We start from the raw sequence: 17887 nt of genomic DNA, 5'->3' as shown, positions 1-17887 counted from the left end.
TCATCGAAGAAAACTAGACCATAATTCTGTTTTATTCTAACTGAAATAAAAGTAGTGAATAAATTTTAAAAAATGAATAAATAGCAAATGAATTAGATTTAAATGAAGTAAAGATAATATTAGAGTTATTTTTTATACCTATTTCTTTATAATATATTATTATATATTTATATAATTAGATATATTTTTATTTCACGTAACATCGTAGGAGGTGTCCACGATTGATGCAACGATGGTATACGTCATATATTAAGCTTGTTGTTTATAGCATCGTGCAATGTTGGTATGATTTATTTGGTCAAACAAGTTGATTGAAAGCGTTTTAATATTATAAAGTTTAATTTCGGAGATAACATTAATTTTGCATAGCACAGATGCAAAGTATCCCACAGTCGTCTACAACTCTGTAACTGCTTATAGTCACGAATCCGTTTTTGCGGTTCTTGGTCAGTGACAAATAAGTTGTGATTAATAATTCGTCTGAAACGTTTGAACTCGAATAGCATTCATTTTTATGTAATTATATTTGACGTATATTATGTATATTCTGGAACTTGAATGACAAACGAGCCACTCGTTAATTCCCTAATGTATTCAATATAATAATATACAAAAATGAATAATTCTTTGTTTGTCCTCTATAGACTTAAAAAATACCTATTGGACTCAGAGGGTGTCAATAGCTAATTTTTTCAATCCCTATGATAAGTTACGAATGAATAGCTCACACATAGATTTAGTTTTGGCTCACAAAAATCGATTAGTTTTTTTTTTTTTGTAATGGTTGCTATTGGTTATAGATTATGGTAGAAATTTGGCAAGTAACATTTTTTAAATCTTATATTTATGAACACAATAATTATAGGTAATATTCATGATTATTTTATTGATTTAATTTCTTAATTTTGGATATATTTTTGACGTAAACACATACAGAAAATACCAATTTTAACAATAATAAATTTATTTTGGTATCAGTTGAATTTATTTCCAATTGGCAATTCGCGTTGTATTTACGTAAAAAAATATGTCCAGAATTATTAAAAAGTGAACATTCATGAAATTAACCGTTGTAATTGTGTTTGTATTAAATATTATTTCGAATTTAACAAAACGGGAAATGATGGAAAGATAGATTAATTTTAACACAAGCGAAATCAGGTAATATAGCTAGTATAGTATTATGTATGTAACTATATATAGTTATTCTTTATCGTTTAAGAGGACATACATCGTTTTGGGTACATACTGAAAATTTTACGTTCGCAAAAGAATTAGGTTTTATCTGCTATTATAATACTTTAGTGGATTTGCTCATTATTCAAAGAAAAGAAAATTAATCCAAGACTCTACGTAGGTGTTTTTGATATTCTAGATTTCAAGCAAGTTATGAGCATTTTAGAATAAAATTGTAACTTTGTATATTTTAAAATGATAAAAATGATAATAATTTTATAAAATATAGTTAATATATATTTAATTAGGTTACAAAATATCCCATGTTAATTAAATCATATTGTTATTGTTCGTTTAAAACAAGCAATTATGTATTTTTGTAACAGTGTTGTAAGGTAACTATTGTCTATTGATGAACACTGTGGTTACTCAATTATAATATTGCTTATGTCCACATCATTTATATCTTGTAAGAATAATACTTAGATTGTTAGGAGACAATTTACCTTCGATACATGTGTGTTTTAGTTATAGTGAAATATTACTTGTTCTTAGTGTAACTAAGATGTAAATAATTGTATTGTTTGTTTTATCTTTTGTCGATCTACATTATAAATCCTCATTGAACAGAAAAATACCAATAACACAAAAAAAAAAATTGTAGGGTACTGGATCTTATCTTGAAATCTTATAGTTGGTAATTTCACTAATATTAAAACAAAAATGTAAAACGGATTCTTCTTAACTTTAAATTGCAATCTATGTTATATGCGTCAATAAAATAAAGACAACACTTATATGGGTTGACATCTTAATGTTCTGAATTATGGTTCAATGCCAATTACTTTTATGCCTTGAATGTATGATCTACAACTATTTTAATAAATTCCATTCCATATACCTCAATTTCTCGAAAGTGTATATTAATGATGTTTCATATTGTTTTTATTTAATTTTATAACTTTTTTTTTTTTATATGTATATATGCTTATAAAGATATTGTCAATATCATAATTTATTTTTTTATTTTCACTTTACTATTACTTGACACACTAAAATCAAATATTCTCTTAAACTGACATTAATTATAATTAGTTTACTTCTTTTATTTTTTCGTAATAATTATGGTTTCTGAAAAAAAAAAAAAAAATTGAAACTCAATTTTAATTATGTATAGGTACTAATTTTTATAAAAACAATATGCTTGTAAGCCACCAAAGAATAAAAAAGTTAACAAGAGGGCATCTTTCTAAAATAGAGAGGGCCACTATTATTAATTTTTATTGTATTAAAATTGACGTCAACCGGCTTTTTACAATATAATGTAGTTATACAATATAATAATATAATAAAAGTTAGTTCACTCAAGAATAAATTTGACTATAAGAGCAAGTAAAAATATACAAAGTATGAATTGTTTAAATCATGAAAAAAAAATTGTTTGTCTTCGTACAAAAGGTAAATGGTTTGCATTCCGCATAATTTTTGAAAGTGAAGTATTCCAATAAATGTTAGTTTTATTGTTGGGAGGATAAAAAGAACACTGAAACTTAGTTATACTGAGAATATGAAAATCAAGTAATTTAAGAATAGCCTTTGGCCTTCGACCAGACCTAGAATGAAATTGAGGCACTAAATTTACGCAATTACAATAATAAATATATGATTTCAATATAAGGTTAATGATATTCATAACTATATAAATAAATAATGTATTATATACAACGAAAATAAACTTTTAATTAGTTGTAAATATAATATTAGGTAAGGTTGTTTCAAACTTTGTGGTGAGTGTGAGACACATAATATTATATCAGGTATAACTTTCTGGCAGGCCTTAGAGTAGGTGAGTACCTACTACCTACAGTTGAGTATACTTAGGTACATAATTTAATATTTCTAGTTTTAAGTCTACCGAGGGGTGAGGAGCAAGTTTTGTCTTATAACGTCAGTAACAATAATTTGGTGATTTGAATAATGTCTGGCATACTTTTTTGAATCTAAAAAAGTAATCCCTATCGCTATCAAATCAATATAATAAGCCAGTGTAATAATAATCATGTTATTGTGATGAATTAAATAGAATAAAATTTAAAATAAGGTAAACAAGTATAGTTTGTATAATTGTATTCTATATCAGTATGTCATTCTTATACGGCAAAAAAACATCATTAAAATATCATATATAACTTTTAAACAGCATTCGTATATAAACGTATAAGTAAAACAAGACGAAACTAATAACGAATTACGAATTTTTAATGTATGGATACATAAAAAATATGCTTATTTATTTGATAATTGGTGACAGTAATCCATAAACAAAGAACAACACTCGTTCAGATAAGAAGTACAGGGCCATCGATACCGAACTAATTCAATATTACCTAGCGCACATATAGTTGTATAAAACACTAATAAACAGCAACACAACAAAAGTAAAGGAAAAAATATGAATTCATACAAATGTGCTGTGTATAAAAATAGAATAATGTTTGAACGGAAAAAGTATTTTAAAGGTAAAATTAAGATTGTCTGGAAAAACGAGGGCCACAATAACAGATAAATACAATCTAGCGGAAGATATTAATTTAACAACGACAGCAAATAACTCGGTTATCTCATGGGTAATTTCGACTTTCAAAAGCGGAACTCTCAAAGTCCCCCCCTCCTTAAAATATTATGAAAGAATATATAATTATTATAAGACTTATAGAATTTTGTTAAAAACAAAAAACTAACTTATCCAATACATTTTCCTTTATTTTATCTTTACTTACTTAATAGAATAAACTTTGAATCACCTTAAGTAGGTACAGCACTTTAAAGAAAAATCATGTTAACGTTTATTTTAATACAAAAACTGTTTTTCTATTTCCAGTGATCAAATGTTGATGCTCTGCAAGAAACAGAAATCGAGTGCTAAAGTAATCATTAGTTCAATAATTACAATAGTTCTTGGAAATCGATTAGTGTAGGTACAATAGTTATGAATCGTTTTTATCTAAATTCATTCATTACTTTTGGTTTATACATACCGAATTCTCAGAACCTATTATCATTAATAACTCCAGTGCCTAACAAAGAAAAATATAATTCTATATAGCACTTTTAACAATAATACTAATGGATGCTATTGTCAACGGATTGTCGTAAAATAAGAAAAATTTCAACGTAAAAATTCATAGTAAAAATAATTTTATCGATTTTAACATTTTATGATAGGTCACAACACGTTTACCCTTAATAATATGTATTAGTTAAAACATTATCGATTTTTGATTTTCAATTTATAACTTATCATAAAAAAGTTATAAAACGATAAAACTATTTTTAATATACATTTTTACCGTTAAAATGTGTACTTATTGTACGATAATCCGTTGATAATACATTTAGCATCCAAAGTCAAGTAATTTTTGAAGGTGCTAGAATACAATTTTATTTTTCCTTGGAAATAAAAAATCGTAAGAGTTTTAACCAATATAGATATTAATTAAGGGTATAGTTTTAATTGTTTTAGAAAAATATAGTTCCAAAATATTTTAAAATAAGTGAATACCTATTATTACTAAATAGGTAATGGGTTTTCCTCGAAAAAAAAATACCTTGTATATATATTTTTAGATAAAATTTTATTGAACAAAAAGTTATGAGTAGCCAGATAAATAAACACACAGTGCAATGAGCCACACTTTGTTGTCTGTATATTATTATACAATTTTTCAAAAATAATTTCCTAGAAATATCGTTTGTTATATTATTTTGCAGTATACATGTATAAGTACATTATTTATAGTATATGAACCGTGAGCACTATACGCTTAACGATATATTTTATCTACCTGTTATGTTTGAAACTTTTGATAAAAGGAAACTTTACATCAAATAAATAGCACATTACCTATAGGTATAACAAGTATGAAAAAAAACGATTTCACATAAATAAGTGGAACGTTGGAATTATATAAAATACGTTACAATTTCTACTCCTATACTTCGTACAGCTACTATAGTTACTTACTTCTTGATAAGTTTATGCGAGCTACATTTCTTAAGTTTTCTCATCTTTGTTTAAATCGACCTGCAGTAATAAATTTTTCAGAGTAAAATTAAGCTTTGGTGTATTGACATACCAAAAATAATGGTTTATCTCTCAACAAATACTCCTAATTTAGAAAGAAATTGAAAGTATTTTTGGAACTGTAAAATCATCATTGTTTAAAAATAAAAATGTAATTTGGTAAAACCGTAAGGATGGGAATCGAGAAGTATAGTTATAATTTATAATACATAGGTAAGTCATAATATAATCATATCGTAAAGTGATAACCAATATATTTTTTTTTTTTAACATTTATTTTAAATTACACAATCTGTAAATTTTGTTTTACAATAAGTGAATGTGATGGAGGATAGAGGATTGTGTGGCCGGAAATAAGAAGTCTCCCATTAGAGGCACTTAAGGTTAGGATTGTATACTAGGATATTTTTATGTGCTAGCAAGAGAGATCGTGGTTACAAAATAAAGTAGAGATGGAGTGATAACCAATAACTCATAAAATCAATGATAATATTATGTAAGTTTGTATAACGTATATTTGTAAATACAAAAAAAAAAAAATTTGAAACAAAATTTTTTTTTTTTTTTTTTGTAAATGTCCACAACAAATACTGACAAAATTTAACAATAAGATTTCAAATTAAAAAAAAAAATAAACGTGTTTATAATTTGTTTTAACAAATTTAAAAAATATATATATTGACGAATTAAACGAAAATCGACATCAAATTTAGTGCATTATGTATGTTCAAAGTATTGTGAAACGACACAAACTGCAGTCATACAGTTAGTATGTACTATTTTAATCGTACTTGATGACAACGTCCATATTTTTTTATTTCCGCAAAAATTAAAACAAATAATTTAATTTTTATATTCTATGAGAGCAAAATTGAATTTTTATTATTATCAGTACCTATCATTAAACTCTTTATATAAGATATTATACTTAACTACTTCAGTACGCGCTGTTTATTATAATTCAGGGTATAATATTTTACTTTTATGAAAACTATTTATATGAAAAGGCAGTCAAATATTTTAATTATGTCAAACCGTGAATGCGGTTTATTTAACTAGCTTAATGCAAATAGTTATTTAATTAATAATATTTTAATTTGTTGTGCATCTCTTTGCATTGTTGACAATTATCCGCCTTTCGCATCTCCAATATGATTTAAACACTATTTGTCATTTAAGTCACTTTTTGTATAGAACGAACATAATTTTAAAAATATTAAGTAAACTTAGTCGTTTTGTACCAAAACTTATTTTTGTATCTTCTTTCGAAATTAAAATTGACGGTACGTTAATAATTAGATTTGAATTTATTACTGTGTGTACACTTGATCAAAAACTTAAATGTCTTAATCAATTGTAAACAGACAGTAATATAAATTATAAAAAATATTTGTTTTATTGACTTCAGGTTAATAAGGATTTTTGAATATCGTTATAACGACGTTATGTTTTACATATCACAATAATATACGTAATACCTTATAGTGCTACCTTCCTCTTATATGTATAAGTACCACTAAGTACAGTTGTAAGAGTTGCGGTCGATGTCGTATGACGTGATATAAAACGATGATGAGACATTGAATTGCGTGCGTGAATCGGCGGAGATACTCAATAATAATAATAGTAATAACAACGCAATTTAACGAAATCAATGAACCCAAAAGTATATAATTATATTATGATGCCTGTAACATAATGATCTTCCCATTGTGACACATTAGGCGCGGGATTGGCAAAAACAATTGTCTATCGCCTACCGAATTTCGCGATTTAGCCAATGGCTAGTCAACCTTGAAATTGCTTTTACGATTTTCAAAACCGTATTTTAGACATAGAGCCGGTCCTGGGTCACATGTACACGTAGTAGTCGTCTTCATATAAGTATATACAGATCGCACTGTACGCGATTTGATACGGAAGAAATATATTCTGCGGAGCGCGTATTCTAAAAAATATTATCTGGTTACAGCAGGTAAATACCTTAGAGACGCGTCAGTCCTATATAGTACTTATAAAGTCAGCCTGTACGATATAATATATTATTATTATACAACATGTTAGGCGTGTAACACTCGTCTTTGGTTTGGACTAACGTGCACGGAACACAAAAATGGTATTGCGCAATAGTGAACCTATAATAGTTAATAAAATATAATGAATTAATGAGTTACAGATTATGCATATTGAATGATTTTAGAAATTTTTAGATTTCATAATCTAATAGATAAACCAAACAAACGATTAATGTCCAAAATATAAATCCGAGGCGTGAAAAACCTTATTAAATTGCGGAAATAAACGAACCTATGTGAGCGACATGCTCCTCGTCCTATATTATACTAATGATTTAATGTGCAGTACGATATTTAGTGCCTATATATACAGTGTTTGTCTCGGAAAAATAAATAACAAAGAAGTTCTAGATTTCAGAAAAAAAAAATGTGTTTCTCAAAATAATTAAACTCAACTTAACTATTGTAGTTTTTGTTAACAACACACCCAACCATCGTTATTCAGACCAATAATTACAAAACACTATTGTATAATATTATACAACAATAATATTTTTTCAGTAATAATTATTATTATGAACTATTGTAATACATTTTTGAATATTAGTCATTTACAAATGCATGTAAAATAATTTTAATTGTATTGTATATTATACAATTTTTTTAGTTATGATCAAATTATATTTCGTAGCTATAATTTGTATAATAATAATTTTCATATTTCACCAAATTGAAGTTGAGTGTTTTATTAAATATAATTATTTTAAACATAAATTAAAATAATAATGTGGGCTTGAAAAATAATTGTATGTAAAAGAATGTATATTGTCTTGTCGTTCAAATGAAAATAATTAGTATGATACTCAGAATATAATATGAAAAAAAGTATAGTGTAGCTCTGCCTCCCAGCACCCAAAATTTTATTTTAAGTAATGCCTATATTATAAACATGCAATACGAAAATGTAAATGTATACATTTAAAACAAAATTTGTAGATTATATTATATAGATTCGTTTGAGTTTTCCAAAATATTCGCTATAATGTTCTTCCGTATTATGTCATTTAAGTTTGGAAAAGAAGAAATATGTAGTAAAAGATTTATAACGTAGGGCCTTTACTTTGAATTATGTAATAATTATAATATAAAATATTGTCGTCTATGAGAATAAATCTTCTATGTGAAAAACGCTACTTTTAAGTAGGAACAAAACACTTATTTATGAATTATCTATTACTTAATTTAATTTAAAAAATACTTACAGTGTTCGAGAAATAAATACTATTTTATTTTTTAAAATTCTGTCATAGTATATACTTTACTTATAAAGATATTTAAGGATTTAAATAAAAAAATTTTCACATAGGATATTTTTTTACCTAGAAGGTTACATAGGAGATTTTAAGTTTTCAAATTTTTATAAAATGTTACATAGAATACTTTATAAAAATGTTAAATAAAATATAATAATAATAATAAAATTATTTTTGAAATTAGACAATAACTTCAGTTTATTCAAATTTTAAATTAAAAAAACGATACAAATTTTATTTTTGAAACACATTAAATAAAATATAATAATAATAATAATAAAATTAACTTATAAATTACATAATAACAAATTTCAAATGAAAAACAAAACAATATAATATTATTAATGCTTATACTGGGCATTATGTATGTATAAAGTGATTTATTTTACAATTAACAGTATGAAACACTCGAAACACTTTGATAAGTAACATTTATGATAATTTTTTTTTTTTTTTTACGAAATTTGTGATCATTACTTAAACAACATTTTTGAAAAAAAATTATATTTTTTTTATCATTAAGGCTTTTATTTTTGAAGTTTTTTCTTCTTAAAAAGACTACATAAAATAAAAAAATGTTGAAGTCAGCCATATTTTAAATGATAATTATTTCAGAGTATATTGATGTAAAAAAATCGAAGTTCTAATAAATGGTTTGTTTGTTATAAGTTTTTGAAGTTTAGATAAATGGAGTAGTAGACCAACATGGCATGTTGTGGGGTATATTAGTCACTAATAATTAGTTAATCAACTAATCGTTTCAAATTCAAAGTTCTGAGTAAATAAAAGCTTAAAAATAATATTAGTAAGAATCGTAAAAAATAGAACATTTATTTTTAAAATTGTCTTATACTTTTTAAGATAGTGTTTACTATTAAAAGAAACGTCTTCGATACATTCCATTTATATCTGTTCATAATGAATTATATTATAATATATTGTACATAAAATACAAAACGATACTATTATGTTGAGAAATTATTAATGACAAAGGTACCTACTTACAATAAATGGAGTATAAATGTAGTACTAAATGGATTTGATAATAATTTACAAAATTAGCGTGAAAAATAGAATCTATGTAAGCATTTAATTAAAAAAAAAATGTCGGCACAATTAATTTCAAAATTGATTGAGACGAATCGCAGATTTACACATTGTCTTTTTAAACTAGCGTATCAAAATAGTTTATTATACAGTATTCATCTAATAAGAATAAATGATTCACTACATTTTTATCATATAAAATTATTTTTCAACACACAATAGTTTTGCAGCGTTATATTTACAATATATACACACATACATATATATGTATAAAGAAAAATAGTAATACAAAATATTTTTATTGTGATAGGTACGGCAAGTATCATTAAGAATAATCTATAAAGGTAAATGTGTTGATGTGAATGACATATTCCATAGATCTTGAAATAAAATACAGTTATATTCCATTATATTTTATATTGTACCTACATTTTTGTTTACTCGACTGATATCAGTAAAAATAAATATGGAATGGAAAATCATATTTTTAATTTGTTTTTATTGAATAAATATTGCATATTGAGTACTTTAAATTAATTGGATAAAATACTGTTACGTGAACTAAAGTGATGTGATCGACGTATGAGCACTGTATAAAGTAGTACTTTATCAATATATAAAATAGTATAATGTTATAATATGAATTTATAAAAAATCGTTATTTTTTTTCCAACAGTGCCTATATATTTATAAAAAATTATTAATACGAAGATAGGATTATGGAAATTGAATATTGACTAATTTATGAGATTTTAATTAGTTAATCCTCGAATCAAATAGATTAATAGTCCATTTAACACTTGTTTAACCTTTTTCAGTTAATTTAAAATTAATAGATACATGTTAATATCGTGTTTATACAAATGTGTAATTATGTATGGTTAAAATTTAAAGTTAATTAAATATTTGTTTGTTTAATAACACTGCAGATAATTATTTTAAACAAAATTATGCAAATATGTCATATAACTTGATTTAATAACTTAGTAGCATGCATTTTAACAACAGAGTCAATTATTTAAAAATTTAAAAATTATACGATCACTAAAATGTGACTCGGGTGATAATTAAAAATAATAAATTTGCACTTTTTGTATGTGATGTATAAAAGAATAAGCTCACAAACCGCAGCATTTTATTAAGCTACCGCAGACAAATAGGCATAGTTTTTTGTTAATCTCGAATTCGAATTTCAAAAACATTTTTCATTAAGCATCTACACCAAAACATACCAGAGCCACGATATGTTATTTTACACTTGGACATAAGAGGTACCTATTAGACTTATGAATAGTCCTATTGTTAAAAGTCAAAAGATACATAGATGCAAAAATGTATAGTATAAATCATCCGACTTTTTATCTGATTGCAGTCATAAAAATTACTGTTTAGATATTATTATTTAACAAATAATGTATAATACTGTATACTAATTGTTAAAATTTTAATGTATCAAATCTTAACTATCTAATTTAAGAATGTATAAAAATATTGAAATTTGATTTTCAATTAGTTTTTTGTTTATAATACATACTATATATAGCTAAGTTCATCATTTTCATGTGGTAGTAGTATTATGAAATAGTTTTCTAGTTAATATTTACTGATATATAGAATGATTTACTAAACATGCTTATCACCACTTTTTTTTTTTTTAATAATGTATTTATTCAATACCAGATTTTTTTGGTTTTCAATTATATTTAAAAAACATATTTTCAAATTATTAACATGATTTGTATAATTGTACAACTTAAAAAAAGTCTATTGGAGATGAACACTTTTGTTGTTAAAATTACACACCCTCTTTTTACTGTAACTTATATAGCGAATATTTTTTGCAAAAAATTTGAGATAGATACCAAAACTATAATTCTAACAATTACTTAGTTTTTATGTTATTTTACTTTATGTATCTACTTAAGATAATATGAGTCAATAATAATGGATTTAAAAATATGGGGGCTATGTTAATTTTAAATTTTTAGTAATTAATTCTACTAAAATATTTGTAAATCATTAATAAAACTATAGTCTATAATCATTGATATAGACATTTTAATAGCTGAGAAACTAGTCGTTTGACATTTGAATATAGGTACAAAAAATTTTTTTAAATAATTCTCTACCAAATAATTTACAGTATAAGAGGAAATTTTAATTTTAAAAACAAAAGTGTTATCGCTTTAGGACACTCACTTCTTAAATAGTATTAACAAATATGATTTTTAAATACATTTAACAATTTTAAAAACAGAATTTGAATAAATAAATTATTAAATGAAAAAAGTAGAAAGTAGATAATTGGTCTGCTTTATAAAAAGTGTCGAGTGTACGTCATTGAAGAGTAACTGTAATGAATAATGAATGTGTTACGAAAAACGATTCTAAGCGAAGCCGGTCATCTATCAGCCTATATAAATAATTAGGTGAATTATTGATATATTTATATTGTTATTAATATAATTTATTTTATTATTAGTAGTAGAATAGCCGTATTAATTTTTGCCATTGACTATTCAAAAATTAAAATGTTAGTACAAAATTATTTTTTTGAACAACATTTTACTAGAATATAATAAGGTAATTTTAGGCATTGATGAAATTTCCCAATTCCCAGTTAATGACGTAATTTCCCATTTATTGACGTATTTATTGTTGTATTAAATGTGCGGTTACCGCGTTATTGGTAGCCAGCAGCTTACGTGTACCTATATACGAAAACAAAGTACAATGTACCTCTATCTACAATTATTATTATTATCGAAGATGAACGATGATAATAATATATGCATTATTATGCGAAAACGTAATAATAAACGTATAATCTATTCAAGTTGACAGGCACTGCAAAACGAACGGTTGACGGCCGCGATGGTCGATTCGGAAAAATCGTACACTGATAAATACTGACAAAATAACTATCGTACAGGACTATAATAATAATAATATAGTACATTACAATGTAACAATATATCATGACCATTAAAATATTACTATGTACGTAGTAATATATAAAAAAGTGACCTCACAGGACGTAATAAAAAAAAAAAAAATCATTTAATATTTATGGCCACGACCGTGAAAGGTTGTGTCGCATACTCATGCAATTCGTGTCTCACGCGCCACTAAAAAATAAAGCTGAACAAAAAATTCAAATTTTTATACTTATATGAAATTTTTTTTTCAACCTAACCGTATTATCTATAAATCATATACATAATACATATTATGAGAGAAGGAGAGAGAGAGAATTATTCATGTTTTATCGGCCAAATCTTATTGTGATTCGTCATTCAAATAATATTATGTCGAAAATATCGTTATGATATTTAACAGGGCTATTAATCGAACATACAACACCCATTTCTTCTTTTATACAAAATATATTAAAATTTAAAGTTTTTAAATTTTTAGAAACAGGTTAAGACGGTTAAGTACAATGTTTTTAAATATTTATGTTTTTTATTCTGTGACGATATTAAATACTTTTTTAAAATGAGAATTGCCAATATTTCCTGTATATTTATTAGCAAAAGCCTTTTTTTAAATATAAATGTACCTAAATCAAAATTTTCATTGAATTTATACTGCAGGATAATAAGTCTGCTGTAATAGTTTTGACCGTTTTGATAGACGTTATAGTGAAAACCTAAAAATCCATAATAAAAAAATTATTTGCTCAGGATTAGTAAAAATGGTTGGTCATTATTTAAAAAGTATAAAAAATCTAAGCATTTGAATATAATAGCATTAAGTATACTTAAAATTTCCAAGAAACAGATTTTTTTTTTTTGATTTAAATTATTTAATTTAATAAATGGGAATGAGCTCCATGCTCAGTGAATTACCTGTTTTAAACTCTTATACAATCCTAGGATATTTGTTCATATATTTTTACACTAAAGATGAAGTTATTAGGTAAATATATTAACCATAATGCGTTCCCCCACTAAATATTTCCAGGATATGATATTATATTAGAACGCCTTCTAGAAAAATAAAATATTATAAAGTTAAACGATTTTTTACTTGTAAGTAAAGACGAAGCCGAATAGTTTCATGGGCGTAGTGTGCATTAAGTTTAAATAGACACTTACACTATAATAATATGGCCGGTAGCATTGAAAAAAATGAGTTAGGTATGTATTGTGACCCTACAAATGGGAGTTAGATAATCGCCTGGACTTTTTGGGTAAATGGGAGTTTCCGAGAAGATATTGTTATAATTATTTTATTTTTTTTAATGTTCTGAAGCTTTATTAACTAAACAACCTAATTTACCTAAAGGTTTAAATATATAAATATATAAATAAATATATTTTACATATAAGATAAAAATAATAATAATAATAATAATAATAATATATAATATAATATAATATATATTATACATGATATACATTGATGAAGGCCCACTTCCGATGAAATAGATTCTGTTTTTAATTTAAATTTTTAAACTAAATTGTATGATTTCGGACGTTTAAAACTTTTGATTTTTTTAGAGTTGTCTAGTAATTGGTTGGTAAATTCCTTTGGATTTCATCTTCTATTTTAAGTAGCATCATATCTCGATAAATTGCGAGCAGATATTAATACTTATGTTAAAAATATCACTCTTCAATAATTGGCCATCACACCATTACAATACTACACAACTATCTATTACAATCTATGGTATACCTATCTATATCGAATTTTTAAAAACTTTCTAGAGATAGAATATACTTACTTGCGATGATTTTTATAGTTGATACGTATTTAATTTAAATCATAGATAATAGCTTATAGCATTAATTAATAATTACTGAAAAGTTGTGAATTTGAATGTACTTAATTTAGTTTATATGGTTTTTTATTTATATTATGCAGAATAAATTATGTTAGATTAACATTTATTTTTTTTAAGGAGTTTTCCTAAGGTATATTGTAAAACATTTTGAGCGCAATTGGTCAATCGATACTAAAATGTTAAAAGCGCAATTGATATATAAAAAAGTAATGTCAAACAACTCAAACTAATACTAAACAACAAAATATTATAAGTATCAGCTATTATAAATATGTTATCCTCTATGGTACAGTATATTTTGTGTAATGAAAAGGCTGATAAATATCCGATGATAACGAAAACTCGTTTTCGTCTATCAACCACATTCATATTTGCACCATCAAATATATGTAATAATAATAATGTTTCTTAAAGTCTTCGATATTGTTATAAAATATATTGTAATTAGTCATTTAAATCAGTAATAAATTGGTCAATAAATAAGTTTTTAATTTTCAAGGACTTTAGTATGTAGATTGTTATGTTGATATTGATGGAATTAAATTTAACATTAATATTTTCATATCTGAAGGTAGGAAAAATTGAATACAAGTGCAATTATTGGTACACTGACGACTGACACAAAATAAAAGGAGCGCAATTGGTACACTGTCACTAAACAAAAGCTTTGTTTTAAGCGCAATTGGTTCATGTCAACTTTTTACGTTAACTGTAAAGGTGCATATAAAATTGGAAGACATTTTTTTAAACTAGCAAGATTGACAAAAATTATTTAATATTTTAGTTATAAAAATTTAAATTTTTAATTATTTATTTATACTTATTAGTATTAAATTAAAATTGTGGTCATTAGGTTTTGGTAATATATGGTACCATTAAATACCTATCTTTAGTAAAATAATTATTATGGGTTTTTAAGATTTAAAGGTGCACGATTTTGCATAATAAATTGTGTAACATTACTATTTAAATGTCAAAAAACGATTTTACCAAAAATAACTGTAAATAATTAAAATAAAATAGCTGTATAACGTACATTTTTGTAGTTACACATGCGACTCAACGCGTGTTCGCTCATCATAAGTAATAATTTTTGTCGTCGGAGCATAACAACTTAATATCTACTGCAACGAGATAAATAAATAAATTATTATGCGCGCACATCATGCAATTAAATAATTTTCAAATAACTGTGCTAGTTAAGAATTTAACATTTCAATAACGGCAGAAATTAAAATAGATTTTTTTTTTTTTAATATCCACAAATTAATAATGTCAACTATTCGAGACGAAGGTAAATTATATATTTTTTAATAATATTTAACTACCACAACATAATACGATGATTTAGAACACTTTTACGATGCAGGGTTATTATATCGTTAGCTTGATAAACACCTGCCAAAAAAAAAATAATAATAAACAGGACAATTCTTAGAAATTGTAAATTTTTTACTAAACAGCAAAGTAAAAATATAATATCTATGATATAACTTACTACGTATTTAGAATAAATTACTCCAATGACTTTTTTTATTTACAATTAAAATTCAATCAATTTGATGAAGCATGGGCAAGAAGATTTTATTTAATTTTAATTTTTTTAAGTACACTTGTATAACATTATGGTAATATAGTATTGCTATGTGAGTGCTGTAGACTTCCATTATTTATGTTACACTAAGCGCTTATATTGAACCAAGTATTGGAAACTTGGCTCGTCAAAGGGGAAAATCAATGGCAAAGTTATTCGACGTCCGACTTCAAACTTGTGGAGGTCCTTTAATTTTCCTTGTAAATATGTATATAGGTAATTTTTTGTATACAAGTTTTCGTGTTCGGGTTTAATAATTTATAATTGTCATTTATCAACTTGAATTGGTACACTGACAATAATTTAATCGTGGAGGTGTCAGTAAACGATAGTGTTTTATTTTTATAGCTCATTGCGGCTTTCTGCGATGGGAAAAATTCATGAAAAAAAAAAATAATAAAAATATAGTAAATAATAAATATATAGTATAATGCGTTGTGTTGTACAAAAGCGAAATATTCCGTTTTACTCGCGAAGGAATGCTAAAAAATATATTAGGTATTAGCTGGTATTATAGGTTACATATTATAGGTAATATATATTACGATGAGGAAAAATACAGTTGCCAACTGCATTAAAATGTATATGCAATGATATCAAACATCCGGGAACACGCTTGTGACTTTTTTTTTGTTTTATTGATATAAAGTTATGAAGTGGTTTCGTATGCGAATTGGAAAGACTTGAATAATAATAACGCAAGTAAAGGAACGAAGGAAAATATTATTTATTGCTCAGTGAGAAGTCCCATTTCCTCGTGGATATGAATAATATATTAGGTATATATATATAATGACATGTACAATCATATTGTTATAGGTAAATAAGTATAAAACAATATTATTTTTTTTAATTTACTCAATAGTTTTTCAGAAAATTATTCATAAGTAGACAGTAGGTTATATTACTGTAACAAAATAATCTAAAATAATATTATATACATATAATTTTTTTTTTAGATATTTTAATTTAAAATTTGAATATAATTAGATATTTAAATAGTTATTTTAGATATTTTGTTGCAATTTAAAAATATTATTCGTGAGTTTAGTGAGTATTTGAAACTTTTAATGTACTCACATATTATTATATTTTATATACATAACAATGACATTTTCCAATGATGTGTTTTCAGCAAAATTAATTCAAGCTACTGTATTAATAATAGTAAAGTAAATTACTTTAATAGTAATATAAATATATTATTAAATGTTAGCTTAAATATAACCACTAAGTCTTAGAAATATAGATTGACAAAACGTCTTCGCTCAGAATCATTTTTCGTATGCAATGATTTATCATTAAGTAAAATTCAAATTTAACTCGTCATAATACATTACAGTGACTTACTCCTCAATAAAGAGGTAGGTACACTCGGACCTACCGCCGTACGCATCAGAAAGGTTACTATTACTTAATTTCTTTTTCATATCACATTCCGACTGTATAAAATAATCTCGCATGAACTGTATCACTCGATTTTCATTTTATTTATTTTTTAGTATTCTTCAATGGTCCCGCGTCATAATAATATTATACGTATAGTATTACACTATTATAACTGCGTCGTAGAAATCCACCGAATACTTTGAAAGTGAACAAAAAAATAGAATATATATTGCATTTTTGGATACACGTATCTTATAATAGTATAGTGTGCGATTAGCTGTAACGTTCTCGTCGTATGATATCTCGTCGCCTAACCTATACGGTCTTCAATTAACCGCTCGAAATTAGATTAGGCATATAAAATGTCTTAAGGAATACATAGACACTGCACACCACGACGACTCCCCTTCGCGAATATTATTATTATTAATAATAATAATCCCCAGGATACCTTTATAGTTGTATATGAACGGCGGT

The sequence above is a fragment of the Melanaphis sacchari genome, unplaced genomic scaffold (genome assembly GCF_002803265.2).
Source record: "Melanaphis sacchari strain LSU unplaced genomic scaffold, SCAv2.0 Contig159_pilon_pilon, whole genome shotgun sequence".
In the NCBI taxonomy this organism is placed as follows: domain Eukaryota; kingdom Metazoa; phylum Arthropoda; class Insecta; order Hemiptera; family Aphididae; genus Melanaphis; species Melanaphis sacchari.
This window is presented reverse-complemented; position numbering follows the sequence as displayed.